Source organism: Lithobates pipiens, unplaced genomic scaffold (assembly GCF_037356315.1).
Source record: "Lithobates pipiens isolate NorthernLeopardFrog02 unplaced genomic scaffold, aLitPip1_a1.2 Scaffold_8, whole genome shotgun sequence".
In the NCBI taxonomy this organism is placed as follows: Eukaryota; Metazoa; Chordata; class Amphibia; order Anura; family Ranidae; genus Lithobates; species Lithobates pipiens.
The window spans coordinates 125816511-125832732 of NW_027507903.1; positions in this window are offsets into that span (position 1 = coordinate 125816511).

A 16222-nucleotide genomic window follows, 5' to 3' on the forward strand; every position below is an offset into this window, starting at 1 on the left:
AATTTCCGCTACATCCTTCTTGAGGACTGGTGCCCAGAACTGGACAGCATACTCTAGGTGCGACCAGAGTCTTGTAGAGTGGGAGAATTATCACTTTATCCCTGGAGTTAATCCCTTGCATGCCAATATTCTGTTTGCTTTGTTAGAAGCAGCTTGGCATTGCATGCAGGCGTTTTTCCATCTTAGATTCCCCAGAGGTTCTCCTCCTAGTGTATGGATTGTGTTCATATTTGTTGCCACCCAAATGCATTATTTTACATTTTTCTACATTAAACTTCATTTGCCATGTAGTTACCCACCCCATTAATTTGTTCAGATCTTCTTGCAAGTTTTCCACATCCTGCGGATAAGTTATTGCCCTGCTTAGCTTAGTATTGTCTAAAAATACAGAGATTGAACTGTTTACCCCCTCCTCCAGGTCGTTTATGAATAAATTCAATAGGATTGGTCCCAGCACAGAACCCTGTGGAACCCCACTACCCACCCCTGACCATTCTGAGTATTCACCATTTATCACCACCCTCTGTACTCGCCCTTGTAGACAGGTTTCAATCCATGTACTCACCCTATGGCCCATGCCAACGGACCTTATTTTGTACAGTAAATGTTTATGGGGAACTGTGTCAAATGCTTTTGCAAAATCTAGATAAACCACGTCTATGAGCCTTCCTTTCTATAGATGGCAACTCACTTCCTCATAGAAGGTTAATAGATTGGTTTGGCAAGAGTGATTCTTTATGAAATCCATACTGATTACTGCTAATGATACCATTTTCATTACCAAAATCTTGTATAAAGTCCCTTATCATCCCCTCCAAGAGCTTGCATACTATTAAAGAATTTCTTGAGATATTTTTTTTTCTACCCCACTATGTGTCTTTCGTGCTCTATCTTAGCCGCTCTGATTGTACCCTTACATTTCTTGTTGCATTATTTATAAAGTCTGAATGCTGATTATGATCCCTTAACCTTGTATTTTTTGAAGGCCTTCTCCTTTGCTGTTATATGCAATTTTACATTGGAGTTAAGCCGTCCGGGACTTTTTTCGCTCTTTTAAATGTATTACCCAATGGGATGCATTGGCTAAGGCCCTTATTTAATATGCTCTTAAAACAAACCTATCTCTCCTCTGTGTTCTTGTTCCTAAGATTGTATCCCAATTTATGCCTTCTAGCAAGGTAGTTTAGGGAAGTTGGCTCTTTTGAAATTCAGTGTTGTTGTATTCCCCTTATATTTCTTATTTGTGTGATTTATACTGAAGCCAATTGACCTGTGATCACTGTTTCCTAAATTGCCCCATATTTCCCCATCCGTGAGCAGGTCTGTATTGTTGGTAGGGATGGGCCGAACAGACCCCTGTTTGGTTCACACCAGAACTTTTGAACGCTGCAAAAGTTCAGACCCATATAACGAACCCCATTAAAGTCAATGGGACCCGAACGTCAAAAATCAAAAGTGCCCATTTTGAAGGCTTATATGCAAGTAATTGGGCATAAAATTTTTAGATTGTAAGCTCTAACGAGCAGGGCCCTCTGATTCCTCTTGTACCAAATAGTAATGTAACTGTAATGTCTTCCCTCATGTTGTAAAGCGCTGCGCAAACTGTTGGTGCTATATAAAACCTGTATAATATAATAAAAAAAAAAAAATGGTTATAGGGGTCTGGGTCCTGCCCTGGGGGACATGTTTCAATAAAAAAAACTTTGTGAAAAACTTAATTTTTAACCACTTGCTTACTGGGCACTTAAACACCCTTCCTGCCCAGACCAATTTTCAGCTTTTGGTGCTCTCACACTTTGAATGACAATTACTCAGTCATGCAACACTTTACCCAAATGAATTTTGTGTCCTTTTTTTCCCACAAATAGAGCCTTCTTTTGGTGGTATTTGATCACCTCTGGTGTTTTTATTTTTTGCGCTATAAATGAAAAAAGACCGAAAATTTTGAAAAAAAAACGCATATTTCTTTGTTTCTGTGATAAAATTTTGCAAATTATAATTTTTTTTTCATAAATTTTGGCCACAATTTATACTGCTACATATCTTTGGTAAAAATAACCCAAATTAGTGGATATTATTTGGTCTTTGTGAAAGTTAGAGAGTCTACAAGCTGTGGTGCGAATCATAAAAAATTGATCACACCTGACGTACTGGTGGCCTATCTCATTTCTTGCAACCAGAACAAGTCAGGAAAGTACAAATACCCCCCCAAATGACCCCTTTTTTGAAAGTAGACATTCCAAGGTATTTACTAAGATGCATGGTGAGGTTTTTGATGTTGTCATCTTTTTCCCACAATTCTTTGCAAAATGAAGATTTTTTTTTTTTTCTCACAAAATTTTCAATGTAATAGGTTATTTCTCTCACATGGCATGTGTATACCACAAATGACACCCCAAAATACGTTCTGCTACTCCTTCTGAGTATTATGATACCAAATGTGTGAGACTTTTACACAGCCTGGCCACATACAGAGGCCCAATATTGAAATAGCACCATCAGGCGTTCTAGGAGCATAAATTACACATTTCATTTCTCAACCACCTATTAAATTTTTGAAGGCCCTGGAGCGCCAGGACAATGGAAATGCCCACAAAGTGACCCCATTTTGCAAAGCTAACACCCCAACGTATAATCTATGAGGTATATTGAGTCGTTTGAATGGTTAATTTTTTTCCAGAAGTTTTGGGAAAATGTGGAAAAAAAATGAAAACGCATTTTTTTTACGCAAAGTTGTCCATTTATAAGATATTTCCAACACATAGCATGTACATAGCAAAAATGACACCCCAAATACGTTCTACTACTCCTCCTGAGTATAACGATACCAAATGTGTGAGACTTTTACACAGTCTGGCCACATACAGAGGCGCACTGGCAGATGGTGCTGGCTATTTTCTCTGGCTAATTGCTCTGGCAAATGGGGCTGGCAGATGGCACTGCAGCTGGCAGATGGCACTGGCACTGGCAGGTGGCACTGGCACTGGCGGCACTGGCACTGACGGCACTGGGGCTGACGGCACTGGGGCTGACGGATGGCACTGGCAGGTGGCACTGGCAGGTGGCACTGGCACTGGCAGGTGGCACTGGCGGCACTGGCACTGGCGGCACTGGGGCTGACGGCACTGGGGCTGACGGCACTGGGGCTGACGGATGGCACTGGCGCTGGCAGGTGGCACTGGTGCTGGCAGGTGGCACTGGCAGGTGGCACTGGCGGCACTGGCACTGGCGGCACTGGGGCTGACGGCACTGGGGCTGACGGATGGCACTGGCACTGACAGGTGGCGCTGGCAGGTGGCACTGGTGCTGGCAGGTGGCACTGGCGGCACTGGCACTGGCGGCACTGGCACTGGCTGCACTGGCGGCACTGGGGCTAACGGCACTGGGGCTGATGGATGGCACTGGCGCTGGCAGGTGGCACTGGCGCTGGCAGGTGGCACTGGCGGCACTGGCACTACTGGCAGATGGCACTACTGGCAGATGGCACTGGGCTGACAGATGGCACTGGCACTGGGGCTGACAGATGGCACTGGGGCTGACAGTTGGCACTGGGGCTGACAGATTTTAGTCAAGGTAAAAATATGTCACTCACAGATCCTCTCCCTCCTCACACGCTGTCTCTGTGTGAGGAGTGAGAGACACGGCAATGGGAGATGATCTCATATGTTTACATTTGAGATCATCTCCCATTGGCAGCTGCGATCGCGCTGTGAACTGCCGATTTGATTGGCCGTTCACGGTGATCTATGTTTGCCTGTCTCCGGGAGACACAGCGAATACAAAACTTCCGCGATGCGTGCCCCCGGCGGCGCGCATTGCGGAAGTAAACACAAGGACATCCAGGGACGACCGCTCAAAGGAACCCGCCTGCTCTACGGCCGTCATTTGGCTATAGGGCGGGCGGGAGGTGGTTAAATGAGCAGGGATTTTTAAATTGAAAGCATAAAAATTAAAAATTACTTCCAATATAGTGCCTGGGGGGTCCCCTTAAGTCTACCTGTAAAGTGGCAGATCTGTACCATGTCTAGAATATACTGTAACAATAATTGCATTCATAAAGCCCAAAAAAATTATGATTTCCCTGTAAGCTGCCTTTATTTGCTCAGCAACAGCTGGGGAGCCAGTGTGTATGATGAGGCCAGCCACAAGGTAGTACACTGGGAACAAGATAAGAGGTTTCTTGGATACATTCTGGTGTCACTTTGACTTTGGATAGAAGTAATGGGTGCATAAAAATTGGTCTTTGAGTGTCGGTAGCGCCTTCCCACCGTAACCCTATAGAGGTACTGTTGATGAAAGCAAGAATTGGCCTTGATGTAAAAAATTGCAATTATATGCACCTGTCAAACAGGTGTTGAAAAATTGGTCTTTGGGTGTTGGTGGCACCTTCCCACCATAACCCTATAGATGTGCTCTTGATGAAGGTAAAAAAATTGCAATGACATGCACCTGTCAAACAGGTGCTGAAAAATTGGTCTTTGGATGTTAATTGTGAGCATGAAACCTATACTAAAAACATTATTCCAGATGGAATGATTGAACATTCTCAAAGCTTGGCAGACTCAAAGTCCTGCAGAGATTCCATATCTCAAAAATACTTAATCAGTGACATCGGCATCAGGGGCTTCATAGCTGGTAATCCAGGACTGATTCATTTTTATAAAAGTGAGACGGTCCACGGAGTCTGTAGACAGACACGTTCTATAATCAGTAACAAACCCTCCTGCAGCACTGAATGACCATTCTGAAAGCACGTTGGATGCAAGGCAGCCCAACAACTCAATAGCATACTGGGCAAGTTCTGACCAATGGTCTATTCTCATGACCTAGTAAGTTAGTGGATCGCCAGCTGGGAAGCTCTCTATCTCTGTTTTGGTGCCGAGGTAATCATCCACCATGTGATGCAGACGCTGCCGATAGGATGTGGAAGCTGACAACCCTGGGCACGAGGACTAAAAAAATTCCAAAATGCCTCACTTAGGCATATGCCTTTTCCAATGCTCCTCTCCTGACCAACAGAAGACTCAAAACGACATTTCCACGACACTGTAACCTATCGGAGTCATGAAAAACGTTAAAAAAATAAAATCCTCTTTAATGTGTCCTCAAGAGATTTTTTTATAAATTGTATGTTTATTTACATTTTCATAGATGTAAATACAACAATGCAAACAGAAAAAAATGGAAAAGGATAAGAGTGATCAGACGATATTGCACATTACATATACCATATTTATCGACGTATAACACGTGACGGTGTATAACATGCACCCCAAGTTTAGGAGGGAATTTTAAAGAAAAAAACTTTTAGGAGGGAAGTTTAAGGAAAAAAACTTACATTTAAATGCCCATCAGTGCAGCCTTGTCAGTGTCATTTGCAGCCTTGCATTGCAGCCTTGTCAGTCATTTGCAGCCTTGCATTGCAGCCTTGCATGTCATTTGCAGCCTTCCATTGCAGCCTTACATGTCATTTGCAGCCTTGTCAGTCATTTGCAGCCTTGTCAGTTTCTTTTGCAGGCTTTCCATTTAAAAATGGTCTTTCTTGGCTATTTTTGGCTGCACTCGCCCCTTCTCATCGGCTTTCAGCCATTCTCGGCGGCTTCCAAAAGCCGCCGAGAACAGCCGAAAATAACCGAGAACAGCCGAAAATAGCTGAATGCTGCCGAGAATGGCAGAAAAGGCAGAGGAGCTAACAATTGGTGGGGGCTCGGAGTATAACACACGCCCACAATTTTCCCCTGATTTTAAGGGGAAAAAAGTGCGTGTTATATGCCGATAAATACGGTAATCATGTATAGAACATATTACAGATGTCAAAGTTATCTAGCTATGTTTACAATGTTACCAGCAAATGTCTTCAAAGTGCAAATTTCAAACATGTTAGATGGAGGGGGTGGGGGTAAGGGGGGGGGCAGTGAGAGGGCTTTCTAATCAATACATTTATATTGCACACAAAGAAAAATGTTGTTCACTGGGTATGAAATTGGCAGGTTTACCAGGGTGCCCAAAATTGAGGGGGGCACCCCATAACAGTCCCATATGAGTGGATATAGAGGGGTAGGGTGGTTTACGGGGAGTACCATGGAAACCTTGAGTTGATCAGCTAGCAGTTCTAAGCTCACAAGGTATTAGTATATGTGGTTTAGGAATTTGTTATACTTCTAGGGGGGTAAGGGAGTAGCATTCAGATTGTAATCTGAGTGATTCCATAGTTCCTAGTTTTTTGAAAATTGGGGAAGTGTGTTGTTAACTACTGCAGTGAGGCATTCCATTCTGCGGACCTGTTCCAGTATTTGTAGTGTCTGTGGGAGATTAGGGGGTGAGGGCAATAGCCATTTAGAGGGTCTAGCCCTCTTTGTTGCAAGGAGTATGAAGGAAGCTAATTTTTGGGAGTATTTGGAGACGCCGAGAAGAGATAGGCCTAGGAGAAAGTGTATCGGGTCTAGAGGGAGGACTACATCAAATAGGTATTGTAGAAGAGTCTGAATGTTAAGCCAGTATGGTTGGATCAAGGGGCATTCCCCCAAAAATGTGATAGTGAGAGCCAATGTCTCTCCGGCATCTCCAACACACCCGAGTAAACCTGGGGTGATATCTATGGATGAGTTCAGGTGTTCTGTACCAAAAAAGCATTATTTTATAAGCTGTTTCTCTGTGTTCTACACATCGAGATGATTTGGAGACAGCTTCCCAGATCCTCCGCAACTGATGAATAGGAATGGGTCGATTACAAATCTGGGACCATTTCAGCATGTAAGAGTGGGATGTGTCTGTAAGCGGGGTGGCGATGTAGGAATTTATAGATATCCAAGATAAGGTGTGTCTGATATGGTCCTTGAGCACATAGAAGTTCAAATGAGTTAGGTTTATCTAGAGTTAGGGTGGGTGATTTAGAAGCAAAGTAATGTTTGAACTGGAGATAGGAATAGAATAATTGTTTCGGGATCTGATATTTCTTTTGTATTTCGTCAAAGGGCAGTAGAGTATAAGTGCGTGAGTGTACTAGGTTTCGAAGTTTCGGCCTGAGTCCAAAGAAGCATTCAAGTGTAAGAAAGGCTGTCTGGAATGTTGGGGTTAAAGAACACATTTAGTAGAGGCGGACAGAGAGAGGCAAGTGAGTATTGACTGGAGAACTTTTTCCAGATTGAAAGGGTGAACAACATCGGGTGTAAACACAAACTTCTGAGTTGGCTCATGGAGGACTCTAGTTTTGCCCAAATCATAGAGCCGGGGTGAACCAGTCTGGTGATACTCATCTCAATTTCTGACCAAATGCTAGATGACATTCTAGAAGACCAGGCGATGATCGGTTTGAGATGGGTAGCAAAGTAATATTTAATAAGGTCAGGCGCTCCCTTTTCCCCTTTATCTCTAGGTGCTAACATTACTGTGTTAGCTATCCGATGGGCTTTGTTGTCCTCAAGAGATTTTATCTTCTGCACTCTCTGTGGATACGGGATGAGTTCTGAGACCTTCCCCTTATAACGGTGGTCAAGGAAGGTTTCCAACTAGTAATTATCCTTCTCCGTTATGCCATGTATTCTTGGGTCCTTTCTCAGACTTTGAAGCATGAGGTTGTCCATTTGCCTCAAATTTGCTGAGGCTTAAGAAGCAGACACCTCGGGTCACTCAGAATGACAGCATCTGGAACTTCCTCCTCCCAGCCACGTACTACTCCCAATGGTCCTGGGGTTGGAAAGTCATTGCATACAGATTGACGCATGTCTTTCTCTTCTTTAAAGCCTATGAAAGTGCCAGAATCCTCATCCTCATCCTCCTCCCCTCTCTCCTCTTGTGTGTTCTGTGAAATAGGAATGATGATGTTTGGATAAAGTGGGCTTTGAGAGGAAAGCAAGTCCCCCACTTCCTCCTGCTTCTCTCCCTCCAGTGCCCTGTAATGCCACACAGAGTCTGCTCCAGCAGGAACAGAATAGGGGTTGTGTCACTGATGCATGCACTGTCATGGCTCACCATCCTTGTGGCCTCCTCAAATAGTGACAATACAGTGTATGCATCCTTAATGATCAGTAGGGATGAGCCGAACACCCCCCCCCCCGGTTCGGTTTGCAGTAGAACATGCGAACAGGCAAAAAATTTGTTTGAACATGAGAACACCGTTAAAGTCTATGGGACAGGAACAGGAATAATCAAAACTGCTAATTTTATGGGTTAATGTGCAAGTTATTTTTATAAAAAGTGTTTAGGGACCTGGGTCCTGCCCCAGGGGACATGTATTAATTAAAAATTTTTTTTTTAAATGGACGATTTTACGGGAGCAGTGATTTTAATAATGCTTAAAGTGAAACAATAGAAGTGAAATATTGCTTTAAATTTCATACCTGGGAGGTGTCTAGAGTATGCCTGTAATGTGGTGCATGTTTCCTGTGTTTACAACAGTCCTAGAGCAAAATTACATTTCTAAAGGAAAAAAGTGAATTGTCGGTCCCAGGAATACACATGAAAGTCAATGAAAAAAATGGCATAGGATTCCCCCACAGTCCATTACCAGGCCCTTTGGGTCTAGTATGAATATTCAGAATGAATATTATGAATATTAATACCCCAAACCAAGATTTAAAAAAAAAATGTGTGGGGGGGCCCCCCTCAAAATCCATACCAGAATGGTCTCGTATGGATTTTAAGGGGAACCCTGCTCCAAAATTTTAAAAAAATGGCCTGGGGTCCCCCCAAAAATCCATACCAGACCCTTATCCGAGGACGCAACCTGGCAGGCAGCAGGAAAAGAGGGGGGCGAGAAAGCACCCCCTCTCCTGAACCGTACCAGGCCACATCCCCCTTAAAATGGGAAGGGTGCTTTGGGGTAACCCCCAAAGCACTGTGTCCCCATGTTGATTGGGACAAGGGCCTCATCCCCGCGACCCTTGCCCAGTGTTTGTGGAGGTCTGCGGGCGGGGGGCTTTTCGGAATCTGGAAGCCCCCTTTAACAAGGGGATGCCCAGATCCCAGCCTCCCCCCTGTGTGAAATGGTAACGGGGTATGTAACCCTATCATTTCACAAAGAAAGTGTGAAAATTGTAAAAATGACATGAAATGGCTTGGGACAAGTCCTATATTAAAAAAAAAAAATGTCCCACGAAGTCGTCTTCTTCTTCTCTTGCCCCAGCCAATGGACCGAAAAAGGGAAAAAAAAAACACTTTTTTGTGAAATGGTAAGGGGCACATTTGTACCCCGTTACCATTTCACACAAGGGAGGCCTGGATCTGTGGGTCCCCTTGTTAAAGGGAGCTTCCAGATTCCAATAAGCCCCCTGCCCGCAGATCACCAGACAAGGGTTGTGGGGATGAGGCCCTTGTCCTCATCAACATTGGGACACAGTGCTTTGGGGGACTACCCCAAAACACCCTCCCCATGTTGAGGGCATGTAGCCTGGTACAGCTCAGGAGGGGGGGCCATTCTGACAGTTTGCGTGCTCAGATAAGGGTCTGGTATGGATTTTTGGGGGACCCCCACGCCATTTAAAAAAAGCAATTGGCGCGGGGTTCCCCTTAAAATCCATACCAGACCTGAAGGGTATGGAAGGGTATGGATTTTGAGGGGGACTCGCACGCCATTTTTTTTTTTGGTTCGGGGTTCCCCTTAATATCCATACCAGACCTGAAGGGCCTGGTAATGGACTGTGGGGGGATCTCATGCCGTTTTTTTCAATGACATTTATGTGTATTGCTGGGACCGACAATTCATTATAGCCGCGAGTACTTTTAAATGACTTTTTTTTCTTTAGAAATGTAATTTTGCTATCAGACTGTTCTAAACATGGGAAAAATGCTCCACTTTTCAGGGATACTATTACAGCATTATTAGAATCACTGCCCCCGAAAAACAGCCGGGACCCAGATCCCCAAACACTTTTTATGACAATATCATGCATATCAGCCTTACAAATGAGCACTTTTGATTTCTCCCATAGACTTTTAAAGGGTGTTCCACAACTTTTGAATTTGCCGTGAACACCCTAAATTGTTCGCTATTCGGCAAACAGGCAAACACCCGATGTTGGAGTCAAACTTAAGTTCATCCCTAATGATCAGCCATTGGGGTGGGGGAAAAAAGCGGTGGCAGCCTGAGCCTGTCATTGTGCCGTACTGGCTCAGGTATTCGTTGACGGCCTTCTGCTTCATGTATAGTCGCTGCAGCATTGCGAAAGTCGAGTTCCACCTGGTGGGCATCTCACAAATCAGGCGGTTTACGAGCAGGTGGAATTTCCACTGAATTTCAGCCAACCAAGCACTGGCTTTGTATGACTGCCTGAAATGGCTACAGACTTGTCTGGCCAGCTTTAGCAGATCTTTAAACCCTGGGTACATATTTAGAAAACGCTGCACCACCAAATTGAGGACATGTGCCAGGCATCGCACCTGTGTCAACTTTCCCTGTCTAAGGGCGGACAGGAGGTTTGAGTCATTATGGCACACCACCATTCCTGGCTCCAGCTGGTTTGGTGTGAACCACCTCTGGGCCTGTCCCTGCAGAACTGCAAGCATCTCTGCTCCAGTGTGGTTCCTGTCCCCTAAACGCACCCGATGAAGCATTGCATGGCACCTTTTAGCCTGACTCATGGAATAGCTATTTAAATGCTTAAAGGGTAGCTTAGGGGGTTCATAGGACAATTCTGCAGAGGAGGGCATGGATGTGGCGGAGGAGGAGGGGGAGAAGGTAGAGCTCCCAGGTCTGGCATCATCACTACCAGCTGTATGGAGACGTGGGGGCGCAACAAGCTGCAGCACCGAGCCCTGACATGCATCCTTTTGAGTTGCAAGCAGCGTTACCCAGAGTGCTGTGAATTAAATATATTGTCCCTGCACATGCTTGCTGGACCATGTGTCAGCAGTAAGGTGGATTTTACAGCTGACTGCCTTGCCCAACGATGCCAGAACATTCCCTTCCATGTGATGGTAGAGAGATGGAAGGGCCTTAAAAGTAGTAGAACCTGCCATTGTGGTACAGCACACTGTGAAAATTCATAGAAGGGGACAGAATCCACCAGGGCTGAAAGGTAGGAGTTGGAGAGCCAACAGCTTTGACAAGCTTGCATTTAAATGCTGGGCATGTGGGTGGCAGGGACTCTATTTTTCTTCTGCTGCAGCAGATGAGGCAGAGACATTTTCCAGCTACAGTCTACAGCTGGTGGTGTGCTTCTGCCAGATGTGCTTCTAGGACCTGGGACACCCTGTGCCATACCATCATCCCTGTCAGTGGCTGCTGAGAGGTATTGACCCTGTGTAGCAGGGGCAGAATGAAGTAGGTAAGGAGGAGGAGGGGGGACAGATTTGTGCCCCTTTTGTGTTTGTTTTAGGTGCTCTTGCCAACAGGCTGAGTGGTTGGATGTTAAATGTCTTGTTAAGCATGTGGTACCCAAATGGCTGGTGTTTTTGCCAGGAGATAACAGCTGCAGAATGTGATGAAATAGGGTAGCTGCTCTCTACTCTTTCTTGATGTCGGCCTCCGTCGGGTTGTGCCGCCTCACCTTCAGTTCCCTCCTCTGCTCTATTTGGCACCCAAGTTACATCAGTGACCTCATCATAATCATCGTCATCATCATCATCGTCATCATCATCATCTCCATCTCCTCCATCTTCATCATCAACATTACTGGAGACAACTTGGCAATATGCTGTGGCTGGGGGAACATGAATGACAATTTGTCTACCAGTGTTCTCCCCTCTCTCTAAGCTCATATTCCTGTCATCCTCAACCTCAGAACCAACATCTGAATCCAGTAATGGCTGGGCATCATCAAGGAGCAAGTAGCTGATGCTGTGGTCAAACAACTCAGCTGACTCTTCCATGGCTGATGTTGTGGCTATGGCAGGAATAGATGTGGACAAGGAAGCAGGTTTATACACTCTGGCAACTGCAGGGGACTGCACACTTGTCTCTGCTTGCTTGACAGAGGATGAGGAAGGTTTAGTAAGCCAGTCCACTACCCCCTCTGCATGCTGTGGCTGGATAGCACAGGCAAACTTACTAAACATAGGGAATGATGCCCTGCCTGAGGACTGACCACCACGTCCACCTTTGCTTGCGGATACATTTGTTGCTGGCTCCCTTACAGTGCCACGGGAATGTCTGCCCCTCCTTGTTGTCCTCCCAGACATTATTGGGAGGGAGGGGGTGGTGCCTATGAGCAAAATGTAAAGAAGAAGTGGAAATCTGTACATGGATGCACTTTAATTTGAGTACTCACACTACACAGACACACTCCACGGATACACTATAATATACTGCAATATAATGGGCCAAACATACAGTGACCTACAGAACTATATGGCATTAAACTTGCAGTAAGAGGGGGCGTGGCCAAGACCTACATGTGAGAGGACGCACTTCTCACAGCTGCTGCCTGATCTGTCCATCGATCCTTCCCCGGCAGCTAAAATCCTGCTTCCTTCGGCTCCCCAGCTGGCCACCGAGCACCAGCACCTCCCAGACCCACCGCCGGCCCTCTGCACCTGTGGGAAGACCCGCCGAGGCCCGTTGGAGATGGAGGGACCGGACTCCCAAGATGGCACCGCAGCGTCGGCGGCCATGGCACAGTGCACTCCGTGGACTACAGATAGAGTCAGAGAGGGAGGCAACAAGAAATCCCCGTAGACTCAGGGTAAGGAGCAATACAGGGACATACTGCACTATGCCCAAAAACAACAGGGCCCTGGGGCTCCCGGTGCAGTGGAGGAGACGCAGGGGGAGAAAATGATCTGTTTACACAGGCAGATTGGGGACATGATACAGACAGTAACCCTAGCCATTTTATGGAGGATCCAGCTCATTCACCCTCTCCTCCCCCCTCAGAGGATGCAGTGGAACCTCTGGAACAACCCACACTGGCTGCAATACTGAAAGCTGTCCATGTATGCACAGCATCGGTTATTGACATGAAGGAGCAGCTTGGGGGCATGAGGGAAGAAGTCTCACTTCTCAGACAAGACATGCAAAAACTCAGAGAAAGGGCAACTGCAGTTGAGAGCAGAGTAAGTGACATAGAGGACAAGCTACCCCCTCTGGCATGTGAGGCCAGGGCAGCACACCGCATGGCACAAGACACATACACCAGAGCTGAGGACACAGAAAATCGCTTACGCAGGAACAATGTATGCATTATTGGTCTCCCCAAGAAATCAGAGGGAAAAGACCCCACCCTATTTGTGGAAAATTGGCTTGTTGAACTTTTTGGGCGCGACTCATTCTCTCCGTTTTTTACAGTCCAGAGGGCCCACAGAGTACCTGGCAGGCTTCCCCCACAAGGTGTCCCCCCCAGGTCTATGCTGGCCAAAATGCTACACTACAGAGACAGAGAGGCGATACTAATATGTGCGAGGGAGCGTGCGAACGTTAAATTCAACGGTGTCAGGGTTTCATTCTACCCAGATTTTTCAGCTGAAGTCCAGAAATCCAGAGCAAAATTTGGAGAGGTGAAGAAACGCTTGAGGGTCTTACAGCTACACCACGCCATGCTTTACCCAACAAAGCTGCACGTGACAGCGGACGGGCACGCACAGTTTTTCGAGTCAGCCAGGGATGCAGCAGCCTGGCTGGATCACAATGAGCAAGCCCTGCGCCACCACCGGGCAAATGCAGATGGTGATTGATCAAATCACAGAAGCATGGGAACCGCACAAAGGAAATAGCTATATGGTTGACTTTGAATATGTTTCACAGTACTGAGCTGAGGCCCTCACTAGTGATGGCCGAACGGTTCGCCCGGCGGTCGTTTCGTGGCGAATTTCGGCTGTTCGCGGTCCGCCCGATCGGCGGACTATTGCCGCCGTTCGCCCGGCGGACTTCCGTGTTTACTGTGTAAAAGAACTTTGACCTATGATGACACATCCATCATGGGATACAGGACAGCCAATTGAGACATTACAGCACATGGACACTTGGACATTCCCTCTAACTTATAAATAGACCCGATCCAGCGGCCATTTTACATTCTTTCTTCTGTCACTATAGGGAGAGGTTGCTGTGTGGAGCAGGGAGAGATTGCAGTGACCCAAATCGCTAGCTATTTGGTACACAAAAGTTCTTTTCATGACTGGTATAGGTGTTAGGTGTAGTTCAGGATATAGGTTTGCTGTGCTACTGATTGTTGCAGCAGCCTGAGTGTCTTTTGTCAGTTTAGAGAAAGGGACAGGACGGTGTGTGCTGCAGGGACAGTCAGTTTAGTCATTAGCTGTTACTATCAGGTCCACAAAAGTGCTATTCCAGTTATTGTTCCAGTAGCCTCTGTTTTGTCAGTTTATATAGGGACAGGCAGGAAGCTGTGTGTGAGGCAGTGAGGGTCAGTTTAATCAGTAGCTGTTACTATATTAGGTCCACAAAGGTTCTTTTCAGAACTGGTATCAGTGGTATGGTAATAAGGTTGTACACGTATAATATTCTTTCTTCCAAATATAGAAAGAATATTATACTTGACTGCTGCCCTTCTGCTGCAGTCTGCTAATCAGTCACACACAACCTACTTGTTCCACAAAGGTCCTTATAAGGACTGGTAACCAGGTGTAGGGTGCTATAGTACATAGGGTTGAGTGAGGTACAGTCTGCTATTCTATAAGGACTGGTATAGGTCCACAATACATAGGGTTGAGGTGCACTACTGCTGACCGCTGCCCTATACTGCAGCAGTCCTTCATCAGTATAGGGACTGAGAGTTTTGTCACAGGGTAATTTAAAAAATGACAGGCAGAGGAAGAGGCAGGCCCTTCCGCAGGGGTTGTAGGGGTAGGGCAGGATCAACAGGCTTGAGCCAAAGTGGGAAGTTGCAGAAGGTGCGTTCAATTCATTTAAAGGACGCACCAGACTTGGTTGAGTGGCTCACTCAGCCTTACTCTTCTGCACCCTCCTCATTCTCTCGATCTGCACCCTCTTCTTCACTCTCTGCTATGTGCACCCCCAAAGACACTACCACCAACAACACCACCACCACCACATACCTTCCGCTTGAGTCACAGGAATTATTTTCCGATCCATATCAAGACATTTCTGATGCGCAGCCACTCTTGGTATTGGATCAGGAAGAGGAGGTAGCAACAACCGCTACTCAGCAGTCTGACGATAGTACCCAGACCCAAATGTTACCGCCGTCACAGAGGGCTGGCAGAATGGAGCACTTCCAGGCCTTGCTTCGAGAAATGCTGCATTCTGCTTTTGCGTGCACTGGCAGAGGAGCAATTTCCACTCCCAGAGAAGGAGTTGCGGGTACCAATCCAACAGCACCTGCAAGAAGAGGCCGGTTTGAAGATGTGTTGGTGACTTTGGATATGAGGTCATTCTTTCAGCCGACCCATCGACAGGTGTCATCCGGATCCAGCATCAGGGAATGCCTAGACCATCAGGTGTCCGACTACATCGGGTTAACGGCCAATGTGGACGCTCTGAGGAGTGATGAACCCCTGGACTACTGGGTGGGCAGGCTTGACCTCTGGCCAGAGCTTGCCCAATTTGCAATCGAACTGTTGGCTTGCCCCTCGTCCAGTGTCCTGTCCGAAAGGACGTTCAGCGCAGCAGGGGGGATCGTGACCAATAAGCGTACTCGCCTAGCTCACGACAGTGTTAACTACCTCACATTTCTAAAAATGAATGAGGCATGGATCTCGGAGGAATTCAACACATGTGACCAGTAGACCATGTATATGTCGATAAACAATTTTTTTAATCGAGGGCTCACTTCCTTGTCCAAAAAAAGCACACCGTACTATATGCCCGTACCCTCCTCTTTGAAGAGGTTGAGCGGTGTCATATTTCTACTGGGGCTGCTGATTATGAGGGGCTCCCACCATCCTTGTGCTGACTTCCTCCTGGGCCTGCTTATTATGAGGGGCTCCCACCATTCCTGTGCTGTGCTGACTTCCTCCTGGGGCTGTACCTCTACTGTGCATATTATGAGGGGCTCCCACCATCCCTGTGCTATGCTTATTATGAGGGGCTCCCATCATCCCTGTGCTGTGCTGACTTCCTCCTGGGGCTGCTTATTATGAGGGGCTCCCACCATCCCTGTGCTATGCTCATTATGAGGGGCTCCCACCATCCCTGTGCTATGCTCATTATGAGGGGCTCCCACCATCCCTGTGCTATGCTCATTATGAGGGGCTCCCACCATCCCTGTGCTATGCTCATTATGAGGGGCTCCCACCATCCCTGTGCTATGCTGACTTCCTCCTGGGGCTGCTTACGGTGCAGGTGTCAGTGCTGTAGATCACGGTGCTG